Genomic DNA, 13387 nt, shown 5'->3' with positions numbered 1-13387 from the left:
AAACACATACAATAATGGCATCTTGCCAGAATGAAATGTAAGCATGATGTTCCCAGAATTACAAAAATCCAAAGCAACTGTGATTAATATCATGATTTCTGAACTTGATTACATTCTAATCTGTATGACTGGAGCTAGTCAGAACATCCTGACAGATGCACAATCAGGATATTGTGAAACACCAGGACAGCACATCTGAGTTCTTTTTTCTTTTTTTTATACATCAAAGAAAGGAAGCAAGGGGAAAAAAAAACCAACCACAAAGGAGTTTCAATTTAGGGGACAGCACAACGGAATTTTCAGGGATACTTCACTGTCGAGGACCTCCAGGGATGCATGGGACCAAGCTCACAACCACCACACGTAACACCCTGGTCCTCTAGATTACTAATAACCACTGCTCCTATCAGCAAGAAAAGGAGAAGCAGAGCTAACCACATTCCTATAACTTTGGATATTTGTGGCCTCTGTGATGGACTGACTATTAATGCACAAAATAATACCTCACATAGTTTCATTTATCATGTAGTAATTCATGCATATATTTAGCCCATCCTGACCTAAACCATGACATCCTCATGAACAGAAACTTGTGCGTTTCCCTAGAATATATCCTTGTACTTAGATCTTTGAGATTCAGATTTCATCTTTGTAAACTGGGTAATCACAATTGCCTTCCATTTTGGTCTTGACTATGTATGTTGTAAATGCTTTGGAGCAGGCACTACTTTGACACTGTTCAGAGAGTTAGAAAGGAGGCTACAGTATTGGCTAGAACTGCAGGAATTACTGTAACATTAGAATCAAACAGTTTTGGTGAAGACATTTTTAGAGAGAGAATCTTAATTCTAAATATCAAACAAAACTGGTAGGTGATGGCACATTAAATTATTTGGTTTGGGAATAGTTAGCTGGGCCACAGTAGTTCTTGGAGACCTGGAGAACACAGGGAGAAGCAGAAAAGAGAAGGCTGTTCATCCGAGGATATCTATTTCACTGCATTACCACAGTCTTAGTTGAAAAGCATACTTTGCACTTTTTGGTGGAATGCACTAAAACGTCTAAATGTTCAGCCTAATTGGTTAAGTCTTTTAATTCACATTCAGATAGAATACTGTTGTATTTTAATTTAATTCTCACATTTGGATGCTTAAACTTCTTCAAATTTTACTTGTTGAAAATGCTTAGAATCATCCCATTATCACTAAATAGATTCCACAGATAGATGATCAAAGTCCTAGAGTTGACCATACATTTATATAACAAAAGTGAATAAATTTCATCTTCAGCATGCAGACACCTGTGCAATATGAAAACTGAACTTCAACAGAGCTGCCTTTGTCTGCTGGAAAATACAACACTCAAATTCAGCATCCTTTTTTTCTTCTCAAAACACAATTTGAAATTCTTTTGCATTGCTGCTCTTAATATTAAAAGCTCATGTTATTGACAGCACTGCTTTGCTAATCGTTTGCCCACCTAAAGTATCTTGAAAACGTGTTTTTTCTTCATTAATGATATGTTTTATAAATTCTTAAAATATTTTCAATATGAAAAAATTATTTTAGTGTGATTATGGTCACTACCTGCAGGTTATATGTAACCACCAAAACAATGCTATTTCCTATGATATTTTGAATTTGCACTTTTTTTGCAAGGCTTCAATAAAGATACAGTTAATATTGCAAATATCAAAATTATATTCCTTCTACAATTTAAAGGAATATTATTCAACACATTTATGTGCTTTGTGACAATTGCCCATACCCATTTGTATTCTACTGTAAACAGACTGAATTAAAGTGATATGCCAAACTTAAAGTACAAATAGCACAAATTTCAATTGATTTCTGACAGTGCTTACAGGCATTAAGCAATACTTTTTCAGACATCTGAAACAGCTCACTTCAGCATAGAGACACTGCACTGAAGGAAAGCTGAAAATGTGTTGACTGCCCACTCAATATTAATTTAAAATTCAGGTTTAGAACTTTTTTAAAAGTGAAAAAAAATTAACTTAATTTTTCAATCATCTTTTATCCCATGGCGGGGTGGAAATCCCTGCAGGAAGAGAAGTAATTTCCCCACCCCCCAGAGGAATAACCAGAAGTGTTCTTCCTGCAAGGTTTCCACGAATAACCACAAGTCCTCTTTCTGTAAGATTTCCACTTTATGTGGAATGTCCCAGTTGATGAATATTGACTAAAAATGTTTAAAAGAAGCGTCAAGCACACATAAGTTTCCCTCAGTCTGTTTAACTCCCTTGAACATCTTTAAGTGATACTTTTAACTAGCAGGAGTCCTGAGAAAATAAATCCTAAACCGAAGGTGAAACTGAAGGGTTTGGTAAAAAGACTTGGACTTAGTTAGAGTTCTGAATCCTGCTAAGATGTTGGTATCCAACATCTTGTGACATACTGAGACAGGAAGATGCTTATCAGCACATGAATATATGACAGGGAGGCGTACATATATTCAGCTGTCTACTTCACGGCCAAGCTGACAAGTAGTAGTCAGACAGAGAGGGCAAACTGATTGCAGGCTCCCTTCCTGAACGTGATTTGCAATGCTAGCCCAGACTTGGCCAGTAAATTTGGGATATACCCAAGCAGAAATCTCCCAGTGGTTGGGAGCCAACAAGGTCCTATGCTGAGCTTTCTGATAAAGAACTAATAGAGTGGTGTTCATGGTTTGAATAATTATGTGACTGGACTGACAAAGCTACCTGCACAAAATTTATTTTTTTAAACATTTAAATGGTAATTTTTAAATTTTTTTTTTTTAAACTTGGAAGACAGCTTGCCCTCTGAAATCAAACGATTTCTAAAATAAAGCACTTGGTTGCTGAACTGAGTTTACTGTACTTTAAAGCCACTCAAGAATGTTTTTATTTCTGTAATGATTATAGAAAAGTCAGGTTTCCCAGGGAAGTCTAAAATTTTAAAGACAAGAAAGAACGAGGTGTTGTATTGCAAACCACTTTACCAAGGCAGGGTCACCACATTTCTGTGTAAGAGTCACAAGACAAGAGTATCTATGCCTATGCTGTGCAAATGCAGCTTTTATGAAATAAATTAGATGTTGGGCTTGCCATGCAATTTATTCCTGTGCAGTGACCATTTATCCTAGCTGTCCAGATACCTATCAGCTTATATGAGGCACTGACAAGACCACCAGATATCTAGAAAACCCAGAGAAATGCCTAATATCCTAAAAATCTGTTTGTATAGACTCCAGAGGTTAGTCTAAGAAAATACAGGCATCTAAATAGACCTGTGTCTAGGCAAAGCCTACAAGTATTACTAGGGTGAACACATAAGATGGCCACAACATCTGCCTGAGCTACTAAAATACATTTTGGTTTTAATACTGTGACGGGTTATTCTGCTTTGTTTGAATTGCGCACCCTGATCCTGGATCAAAAGACTATAGTTTATCTCAAATGCACTCTCCCAATTGAAGTCCTATTCCAATACTTCCCTGTTAACACTCATAATCTTAGTGCTGCTTAGAAACCACCCTCAAAGATCCTCTCCCTTCTCTCCCTTCCAAATACTAGCCATTTCTCTATACCCATCAGCTGCCCGTGATTGAGAGGAAGCAGCATACAGCAGTTACTGCTGACTCCTGTTTCACAGTACCAGATGTACATTTAGCCCAGATGGAATCCAGTACTATAAAATAAGATGACAATCAGAACATAAAGCCTCCTTAGGAAAGAAAATTCAAAAATATATTCCTTCCCCCAATACAACTGGAATCTGTTAGAAGCCTAAGTTTGTAAATTTCTCTAGAGTTAAAAGTGACAATTACATTTGAATTAGGAATATGTATTTAGGCTAATACTGTTACTGAACCGATATCTAAGGCAAAGAATAAAAATTTATGCCAGATTTTGGAAGATAATCTCGTCCACTGAATACCAAACCCACGTTCTTAAATCTTTCCCCAAGATAACCCATTTCTTAAAACCGTTTGTCATATGGATAAGGCCCATCTCATTTCAATTGTGATACTACACAAAAGACAAGCCTGTCTATAATGAACTAAGACTATACTTCAGACTTAATATGTAGAAGTGGAAGAAGTATTCTGAAGACTCTAGGAACGTTTTGCACAGTTGTCAGATAAAAACAGTCCTGGAAGCACAGTATCATAATCGTTAACATACCACATTGCACCATACCTTGCCTGTTGTTGTTCTTAACCCATAACTCTTGCACAATTTCCTGTTCAATGTCCCCGTCTGAAAGAGGTGCCTGGTAATATGCTAGGAAAGTAAGATTTTTTTAATTCCCTAGTGCTGTGAGAGAACAGAATCAAAACTTTCCTGTCCTGGGCAAATACTCTAACCTCTACAATACTTCTGCCACAACATGTTCTGAGAACTCCTAACAATAAAGGCCTTTCCAAGAGATCAACCTTTCTCCTTTCCCTCTTCCTCAACCCAAATCACTTATGTGGTATTCCTACTGCATTTCAAGATCTCAAGCCAACACTTTTGCAGGGAAGCACAATATCATGGCAATTAAAATGAACACTGAAATACTGTACTGACTCCTCTTCATTTATACATAGTAGAGTTCACTTTCCATCTTGTGGGTGGACTTGCAAATATAAATTCAGCCCTGCTCTGGTTTCCAACAGGGACCTTGAAAGGAGATGGCTAGACGCTTTGCTACTCAGGCTGAGGCGATCTGGGACACATGTACAGCACACAAGTAAAAGGACGAGAAGGTAATTAGCTTTCTGCCAACAGATACTGGTGTCTGTTTAGCAGAAGGACTTTTTTTGATATCAGGAACCTAAAGGCTTCCCAAGTCCCAATTTATGTATCAAAGTTTTCCTGTGGCATAAAAGGAAAATAAATGTCTGATAACAATAATTTAGACAACAATAATTGGGGGGGGGGGGGGCAGGAAGAAGTATTATGCTATCTAAAATGCTAAAACGAAAATGATCTGACAGAATCAGCTTCAAAAATCCTGTATTTCTAACCAAAACTTAAAATAAGTAAACTTAAAATGACTCAGCAGAAACTTTTCAGCTTAATCACACAATTTATTAGGAAAAAAGCATTTTCAGCTGGATTTATGTGCCTAGGACGATAATAAAAAGAGTTAACTTTGTTTTATTGCTGTTCCAGATGATAGCCAAAAGGGACTGAGAAGCGTGGGAGTAACCATTCTCCATCTACGAGGGGTTTGGATTTAGAAAGTTACATATGCCATGCAACTTCTATTTCTTAAAAGGTTCCATAGCTTGTAACACTGGACTCCACAGAGACAATGATATGAAGAACAAAGAAAAACTAATTTGGTGATTTTGCTGTTTGTATCACTAGCAGATAACTAAGCATTTGCTTAATTCAAAGCAAATGCCACATGAGGATTTTGGAGGACTGGCAGGTTTGGACATTCATTTTCTATATATGTATATATGCCATCTCTTCACTGAAAGATAATTTATCTGATTTAGGACTCAAGAAAACAGATGCAGACTAGATTTGACCTGACTTATGAATCTGCTATTTTGTTTCTCTGACAAGAAATGTAAGGAGAGGGACAGACTGAGCAGCAGTAGATTATACTGCCATTTAGTAATCTGTGCTTTAAAAAAACTTTCAAACTCCAGCTTCCTGGATTGCAAGAGATAAACCACATCACAGAACTGATACATTGATACCACTGTACAGGTTATGAGAAATAAACTGCACAATTTCAGAGTACACTTATTCAGAATTCAAGAAAAAAATACAGAGATAAACTGAGTATATTGTTTTTATTGGTGGCAAGAAAGACGTCAGCATAGCCACTACAAGCATAAGTATATCAATAATTCACACTGAATTACCTAGTAGATTTTTAACACCATTATGTCCTTCGTGGCCTCTAGTCTGAGGATCCATATTTGTGTAAAAAGCCATCATTAGAACTAAACATTATAAAACCAGTACATTTACACCCCATCTAATTGTATCCACTTAACTATGACAGGTGAGTTAGGAGCCCAATTGCCATAGACTCCTTATACATTTAATGAGATAAAGCACTATCACTTTTCAAGCATTTCTTTTCAGGTATTAGTAGTAGTCAAGAAACCAAATCAGAAGGAAAAACAATGTGTCTGTAGTTACCATAAAATGGATTTTATAAAGTCTGAAGAACCTCAATCATTTAGTAATAAGATCAGGCATCCATAAGTGTGTTACTGGAATACCTAATCTAGAAAGCCCTGAGAATCTCAGTTAACAAAATATGATATTCTCTAAATAGTTTTTAAAATCCTTTGAGCTAGAATCATCAATTAAAGGACTTTTTCTGCTATAAGGTCTCAGAAATATCTGGTCCACAAAAGTATCAACCTTTTCTGTTTCAAAACTTATCAATACATATGAAGCATCCTTGACTGCCTCTTAATCAACTCCATGCTACCTCAAAAAAGCAAGATTTTCTTATTCAGAGAAAACTCTTAAAAGTTCTGAAAAAGCAAACATTGAATCAAGTCTTGTAGTATACTGAAATAATGTCCTATGTTATAAGCACACCCCCTTGTACCTCAGGAGAATAAAAGACTGAAAAACACCAATGTGTCAGAAGACAGTAGAAGATATAAAAGTCATGAGATTTCCTGACAAGCCACATTTTAGCAGTCTGCAAGAGGAGGTACTTCACAAGGTAAAAACTCACATCCCATTCCAGACAGTTTATGTTAGAGAGGAAAACAATACCCTCCATTACCCCAGCCAATATAACTTAGAGAAAAATTACTTCCTGATCCCAATCAGGTGATCAATTTAACCCTGACCATGTAAGCAAGTTATAACCAGTTAACACCTGACATCCTAACAAACTGCCCAATTTTTACGGGCTGCCAATCTTATCGTTTAAGAAAGGGCAGTCCCCTTCTATTCTATGCACCAAGAAGGAACATAAAAGTCCTTGTATATGCAGAAGAATAGAAGAACTGGCACATGGACCAGTTAAAATCATTTCTGTTTAGGGACTGTGTAAGAAAAGTACACAAACAAGTTTCCCATTAAACTTCTCTGACAATGTCAGTAAGTATCCAAAGCTTTATACCACAAACTTTATATTCTGACTCATGATCACTTCACCATGTCACACATATCCTTTCATTAATTTATAAATTTCCATCTGGAAGTAGTTCAGGTCCCTGCCTCCATGACCTTGTCTGGAAAGCAGTTCCAGATCTTTGCACAGATTGCCAAGAACCTTCTTTTAAATTCCTCATTTATTCATAATTGTTTGTAAGTATCTGATCTTGAAATAGTGTTATCCTTTAACATAAAAGTCTTCTTCCCTCACGTCTACCCCCACACGTACTTATAAAGATATAACCATATGCCCTTTCAAGCTTTGTTTTGCCAGATAAGCTATTTTCATCTCAGCTGAGAAAATAGGTACTCTTTTCCCCTAACCATCCCACTCTGCACCTGCTGTGAATCAATGTGGGTCATGAGAACTGTAAACAATATTCTGAGAGTTGTCTTACCAATGCCTTGCAAAGCAATATTAACACTTCATTGTCTTCACTGAAAATCCTTCATCTAATATACCCTGCTTCACAGCCATGACATAATGATGGTTCATAGTCACCACACAGCCGACTAATGCATTAAACCTCTTCCCTTTGCTATCGCCAGCAATTATCAAGACACCAGCTTATACTAAAAGAACAAGATATTAACCCCCAAGCACCCAGCTCTACATTCCGTACTATTAGGTTTCCATTTTGTTCAGTCCATAAGGTCATTTTTTTTTCTGATATGCTAGTCATATTCAAATTTTGTGCCATCTCTTGTTGGCATATCCATTCTCCTACTTCTACCAAGTTCAAAAATACTACTTAAATCAGTGCCAAGACCAGTCCCAGAGGAATTCTACTAGCAAACTCCTTTCATTTTGGTATTTCCACTTTTAACAGAACCCTCTTTTAATATAACGCTTTACTCAGTTCCTTTTCCACCTTACAATTCTTGTATTAAAGCCCATCTTCTCCACCTTAAGTAACTTCCTACAAGGAACAATATTATGCCTTATTTCGATCAAGGTAGATTAGGTCTACTGCATTACTTTTCTCTGGGACAATTATCTTATCAAAGGTAAGTTAGTCTGATATGATCTGCCCTTGATAAAACCATGTTGTAGTTTTTCCCACTTTCCATTTACCTCCAGGTCCTCGATAATTTTTTTCCTTCAAAATCTACTCTAAGACCTTGCTTAGTGTTGAGGTCAAACTACCATGCCTGCATTTTATTTGACCACCTCTTTTCCCTTTTATGAATACAGGGAATAACTTTATTATTCTTTAGTTGTATTGAGCTAGCCCTGAATTGAACAGATACACATAAAATCCCTGCAAATGCATTCCGTGCAAATCAGCATTTGCAGATTCTTTAAGTGCCCTGAAACGGGTATTGTTTAACCCTCTCCATTTTATCACAGTAAGCAGGCTATGTTCAGCTGATAGCTCACTTATGGAAACTTCCATTGCTCTGTCTTCATTTCCTTAAGCACCTTTTTACTATTCTTAGTCACTATATTATCCCCACTGAAAAATGAGACAAAGTATTCATGTGCTATTTCAATCATACCTAGATTGTAGTTAATCTCCATTTTATTCCTGGTATTCTGTGTTTCCTTACTTCTTACTTCTGTGCTGCCTTTTACTAATGTGTCTGAAGAACCATCTCCTATTTGGTTTAATTGTGCAAGCCAACTCACCTATAAATTCTTGGCCATGCTGTTATTTTTATATCACTTTTGAGAAGATCCATTATGAACTAGGAAAAGGTGTGGAGTATGATACTGAGAAGACTGACGCATTTCTATCCTTTATTTCCTTCAGCACTCCCCAGAACAGTGAATTGTGCCTTGATGCATAATTACACTAACTTCAACAAGGAGTACAGAGTATTGGCTGCAACACAGAAATAATTTACTAAATATTTAGGTGTGTTCGTGCTGATAGGACCTCATCCTTTTCAGCCTAAAAATCTGCAGGAACCATTCAAAGATATTTCTGAATTGCTAGAGCCTGTCTTAAAGAATTCATGGAGGACTGGTAAGTTCCCAGAGAAATATGACAGGCTAAACTTAGTGTTTGTCTTTATTCTTTGGCAGAATTTTACACCAGATTAAGTTTTAAGAAAGGTACTAGGACAAATTATGAAACAGTTAAACTGCAGATACTTGGAAGAAAAATAAACAAGTATAAAACACCAGTCAACCTTGGTTTGTCACCACAAATCATGTCACTCCATTTAACTTCCTTCCCTGATACAGCAGCTGGCCAGAAGGATAAAAGTGATGCAGTAAATGTGTTGTACCTTGACATTGATAAAGGACTTTGACACCGACACTGGATTTTCACACTTTTATCATATTCTCATAAGTAAACTAGTTTCTAAATCCAAAATAGAAGGTCATACTGGGGGAAGAGTCATGTCATACCTATTTTCTTCTTACATTCCTTGGGCTTCTACTGCTGGCCATTGTCACAGAGAGGCTAGGTATTCCTTTGGCCTGAGCCAGCATAACCGTGATCCTGAACTTCCATATAGTCTACAGTAATCACTACTATCAGAACGCAGAGCTGATTGAAAACTTGCTCTCGGTGAATAGTTTTCAGTTATTTACTCTTCAGGCCTTCACAAAAGGGATCCCACAGAAGTCTGAGCCAGGCGCAATTCTACTCAGTGTTTTTAACATCTTGGAAGATGGAATAGAGAATGTACATACAAAATGTGTGCAAGTCAATGTATAGTATTGAGGAGCGGACAGAGGCTGGAGAAGGGGAAGAAAAAGTGGTCTGGAGGAAAGAATCAGAATTCAGAATACCGTGACAAATGGGAAAGATCGTGTGGAATATTCACTAAGGGCAAGAGCAACACGGTACATTTAATGACAATAAATCTAATGTACACGTGCAGGATAAGGAATGTCTGGCCAAGAAGCTGCCCAGCAGAAAAGGACCTAAGACCACTAAAGATGGAGAATATGGGGAAAGAAACAAAGACAAGAGGCTAAGAAAATATGACTGATGCAGAAAGGGTGGAGGAATTGGGTGTGATTACTCTAGATAGTAAACACAGGACAGGGAGAGCCAGGCAGGACAGCAATCTGCCAGGACTGCCTGCAAAGTTCTGCCCGTGCAGCAGTTCCCTGTCCCCATGAGTCAGGCAGTCCCCAGTGCGCTTTTTCTGTCCTGACTGTAGAGTTAAAACAGACACTCCCCTGCTGTGCTTTTCAGCCCTCCATGCCTATGATTCTTATGTCATCCACTCAGTGTGTCCTACTGGATTATTGCTATAAATAAAGATTACAAATATAAATATGTGTGTGCATCAGGCTCTTCATCATTAAGTCCTTTGATTAAAGAACTTTTCTCTTTTTTTCTCTTTCCAGCACTGGAAGATCTAACAGCATTCACAATCAACAACAATTGCTTCTGAACTGGTATTTAAGCTATATTTATTTTTTTTTAGCAATGGAAGAGGAAGGTTAAAAAAGCATAGTTATGATATGATTTTTTAAAAAAAGAAAGAGGAACGGGCCAAAACATATGTGAAAACACATATGAAAACACTGTGTTATTCACTTTTACAAACTCTGCAGCCTCGACAATGGATATTAATTTTGTATTCAAAGAACTGACTTACTGAGGATATTTTAAATATGCTGATTTAATTCTCAAAATAGGAAAAATGTAATTCTTTTAAAGGAAAAAAAATTTTTGCTATTTGTTCTAATTCACTTCCCTTCTGTTATCTTCTTTCTAAAAAGAAAAGCTGTAAAAAGACAAACCCAGAAGAATTATTTATATACTTTTCACACAATCTGTGAGTAGACATGTTTAATGCTTCTGAAAAGAAGTCACTGTGATACAATGCAAATTATTAATTTATGAATGCGGCACAATTGATAATACATGCTTACCGCAGCTGTGATTTTCTACTCTACTTGAATTTAATGCTTTTATTATTCTGCCTATGTGCTGCATCCTGGCATATGTATGCAGATGTATGCCATGAAGCCTTTGAAAACTCCAGAATTAAAGATAGCTAATCTCCCAGAAGCATCAGTGGGAAGGAATATGGAAGGGATAGAAGTACAACTATAGGCTCTCTTTTATTATGTCATCTTTAAAAAAGATGAAATGACAGCATAACATCTGTATCAATAGGCAGTTAAGTTTCTATAATGTTATTTATCATTGTTAAGTCTTCATTAAATAAGTTCCTCTGCCCACAATGGGCTGTACAGAAAATAGAGGGCACAGTTTATAGAGATCCCTTTATTAGATTGGATTTTACAAAGCAGCTTTTAAAATCTGCAGGTAGAACATACCTTTTCCACAATATTCTGGAGGAAAGAAGTATTCTGAAAACTGTTCAGATAATTTTGAAGGAGTAGGGACAACAGCTTTTTTTCTGAATAAATATTTAGAATTGGGAACTTTGTTACAAAACAGTTTGTCACTAAAAAATACCATCTGGCCCAATTTTGGTGAAAGGTTTTATGAGATCATGCAGTTTCAATAGTTATGTTAAGAGCAGGTTTTCAGATTTAGGACAGGTGTTTTAGTCAAAATGAAATAGCTCTTCCCCAAATAGGCAGTGCTTCCTTGGTTTGGGTACTTGAGTGGAATGTGGAATAATCCCTACTGCTGCCTAGTTCAAGCCATGGGCATGTATCCAAGTCCTCCAAATGTCTAAGGAAACTGTCATATTTTTAAGCAAGAATGTGGATGTAACCATAAACTTAATCTGATGAAAACTATGAGCAGAGAAGCCTAAAAGTGTAATGGACGACTCTTGGTTTCAGATGAGAGTTATTTTCAGCATGCAGAGAAACTCATTTGGCTTTAATGCATACAGCAAAAGTATAGCAGTTATCTAACCTAGCACTAAATAATGCTCCTGTTATGAATACAGACAATAAAGCAGTTTCATTTAAGTCATCTACACATATTCTTTTCCCTATAATTGCAGCATCAACTAGAAAAAAAGCTTAAAGAGCAAACAAACATTTTAAAATCTCCTGAAATATTTTAGAAGAAAAAATGACAGTTGCTCATATGATAATGTAGCAGCATTGTAAATGAACTTCTAAGAATCAAGTGAAATGAAAAAAAGATTTATTTTTTTTTACTTTGATGAACTAACTGTAGAATTATTACTTTCTATCTTTCAGTATTCATTAAGGTTTTTCTATGATTAAGATAAACTTTATGTGACAAAGAGATAAGCTAGCATATTGGCATTATATGGTTGTAGGAAACATACCATACTTAATTGATTAAAATGAAGAATTTTCAACAGATTGTTTAATGCATTTCAATCTTGCATGAAAGTCCCAGTCCTCAAAATGTTTCTTTAACAGCCCCTTTATTCAGAAGATTTAATGGCACCCATCTTCTTATAGGATATTACAACATAACAGATAATTCATTTTCATTTCTGCTAATACAAAACAAAAAAGCCAATCTCTTATAAATGGAAGATAAAAACAATTAAAATACAAAAAGTATTTTTTCACTGTTTCTGTTGTTGCTTCCACTGGGTGCCAACTTAGTGATAGCCAGTATTGATGTAAAGCAAACTGCAGTTTTCCAGCCAAATAATTAAGAAAATTTACTATGACAATGCAAAGCCAAGGCAGTATTTTGTACTGTGATATGCACTCCAGATCTGAAAAATTCTTTCTCCATTAGAAAAGTTACTACCATTATGCCAAGATAAATAAGAGCTCTGATGAATGTTTCAAAATGAGAGCCTCATTTGTTGCTTATCCAAATACTGCAGAATAGCAGAGTAAAAAAGTTTTGGGATAGACTCTTAGATCCAGCAAAAGAGACTACTGAAATACATTTAAGACTCCAACAGACTGCAGAGGAACAATGTGGATACCTATATATCAGCAGAGTTACCAATTGGCAAAGAAAGCAGGTGCTGCATGATTATAACGAAAGACAATAGAAAACTTAATTTAAAAACATAAAAGAGTAATCTTTGCTTTTGTAACCCAAAGGGATCTAATGAAGCCTTTCCACATAGAATTAAACAAAATCTTGAATATAAGTCTCAAACGGAGATATCATAATGCAAATAGCAGGCTCTGTCCTTATAAAGAACATCTGTTGTGAAGTTGTTTACATTCCTACCAAAATGAAAAAGAGTATAGCTAATTCTCCATTGCAGCCAGACATGTTAGGGGGAGTATGAAGTTACTTCTTAGTGGTTTTTAATACATTATAAACACACAAGGCTTTTCACTAACTCACAATTTTGTCACCTGAAAAGGATGACAAAAAAGGGATTTGGGGCACAGAGAAACATTCTGTATTCGTTTGCATATAATTT

This window comes from Aquila chrysaetos, chromosome 11 (assembly GCF_900496995.4).
Source record: "Aquila chrysaetos chrysaetos chromosome 11, bAquChr1.4, whole genome shotgun sequence".
Taxonomy (NCBI): Eukaryota; Metazoa; Chordata; class Aves; order Accipitriformes; family Accipitridae; genus Aquila; species Aquila chrysaetos.
This window is presented reverse-complemented; position numbering follows the sequence as displayed.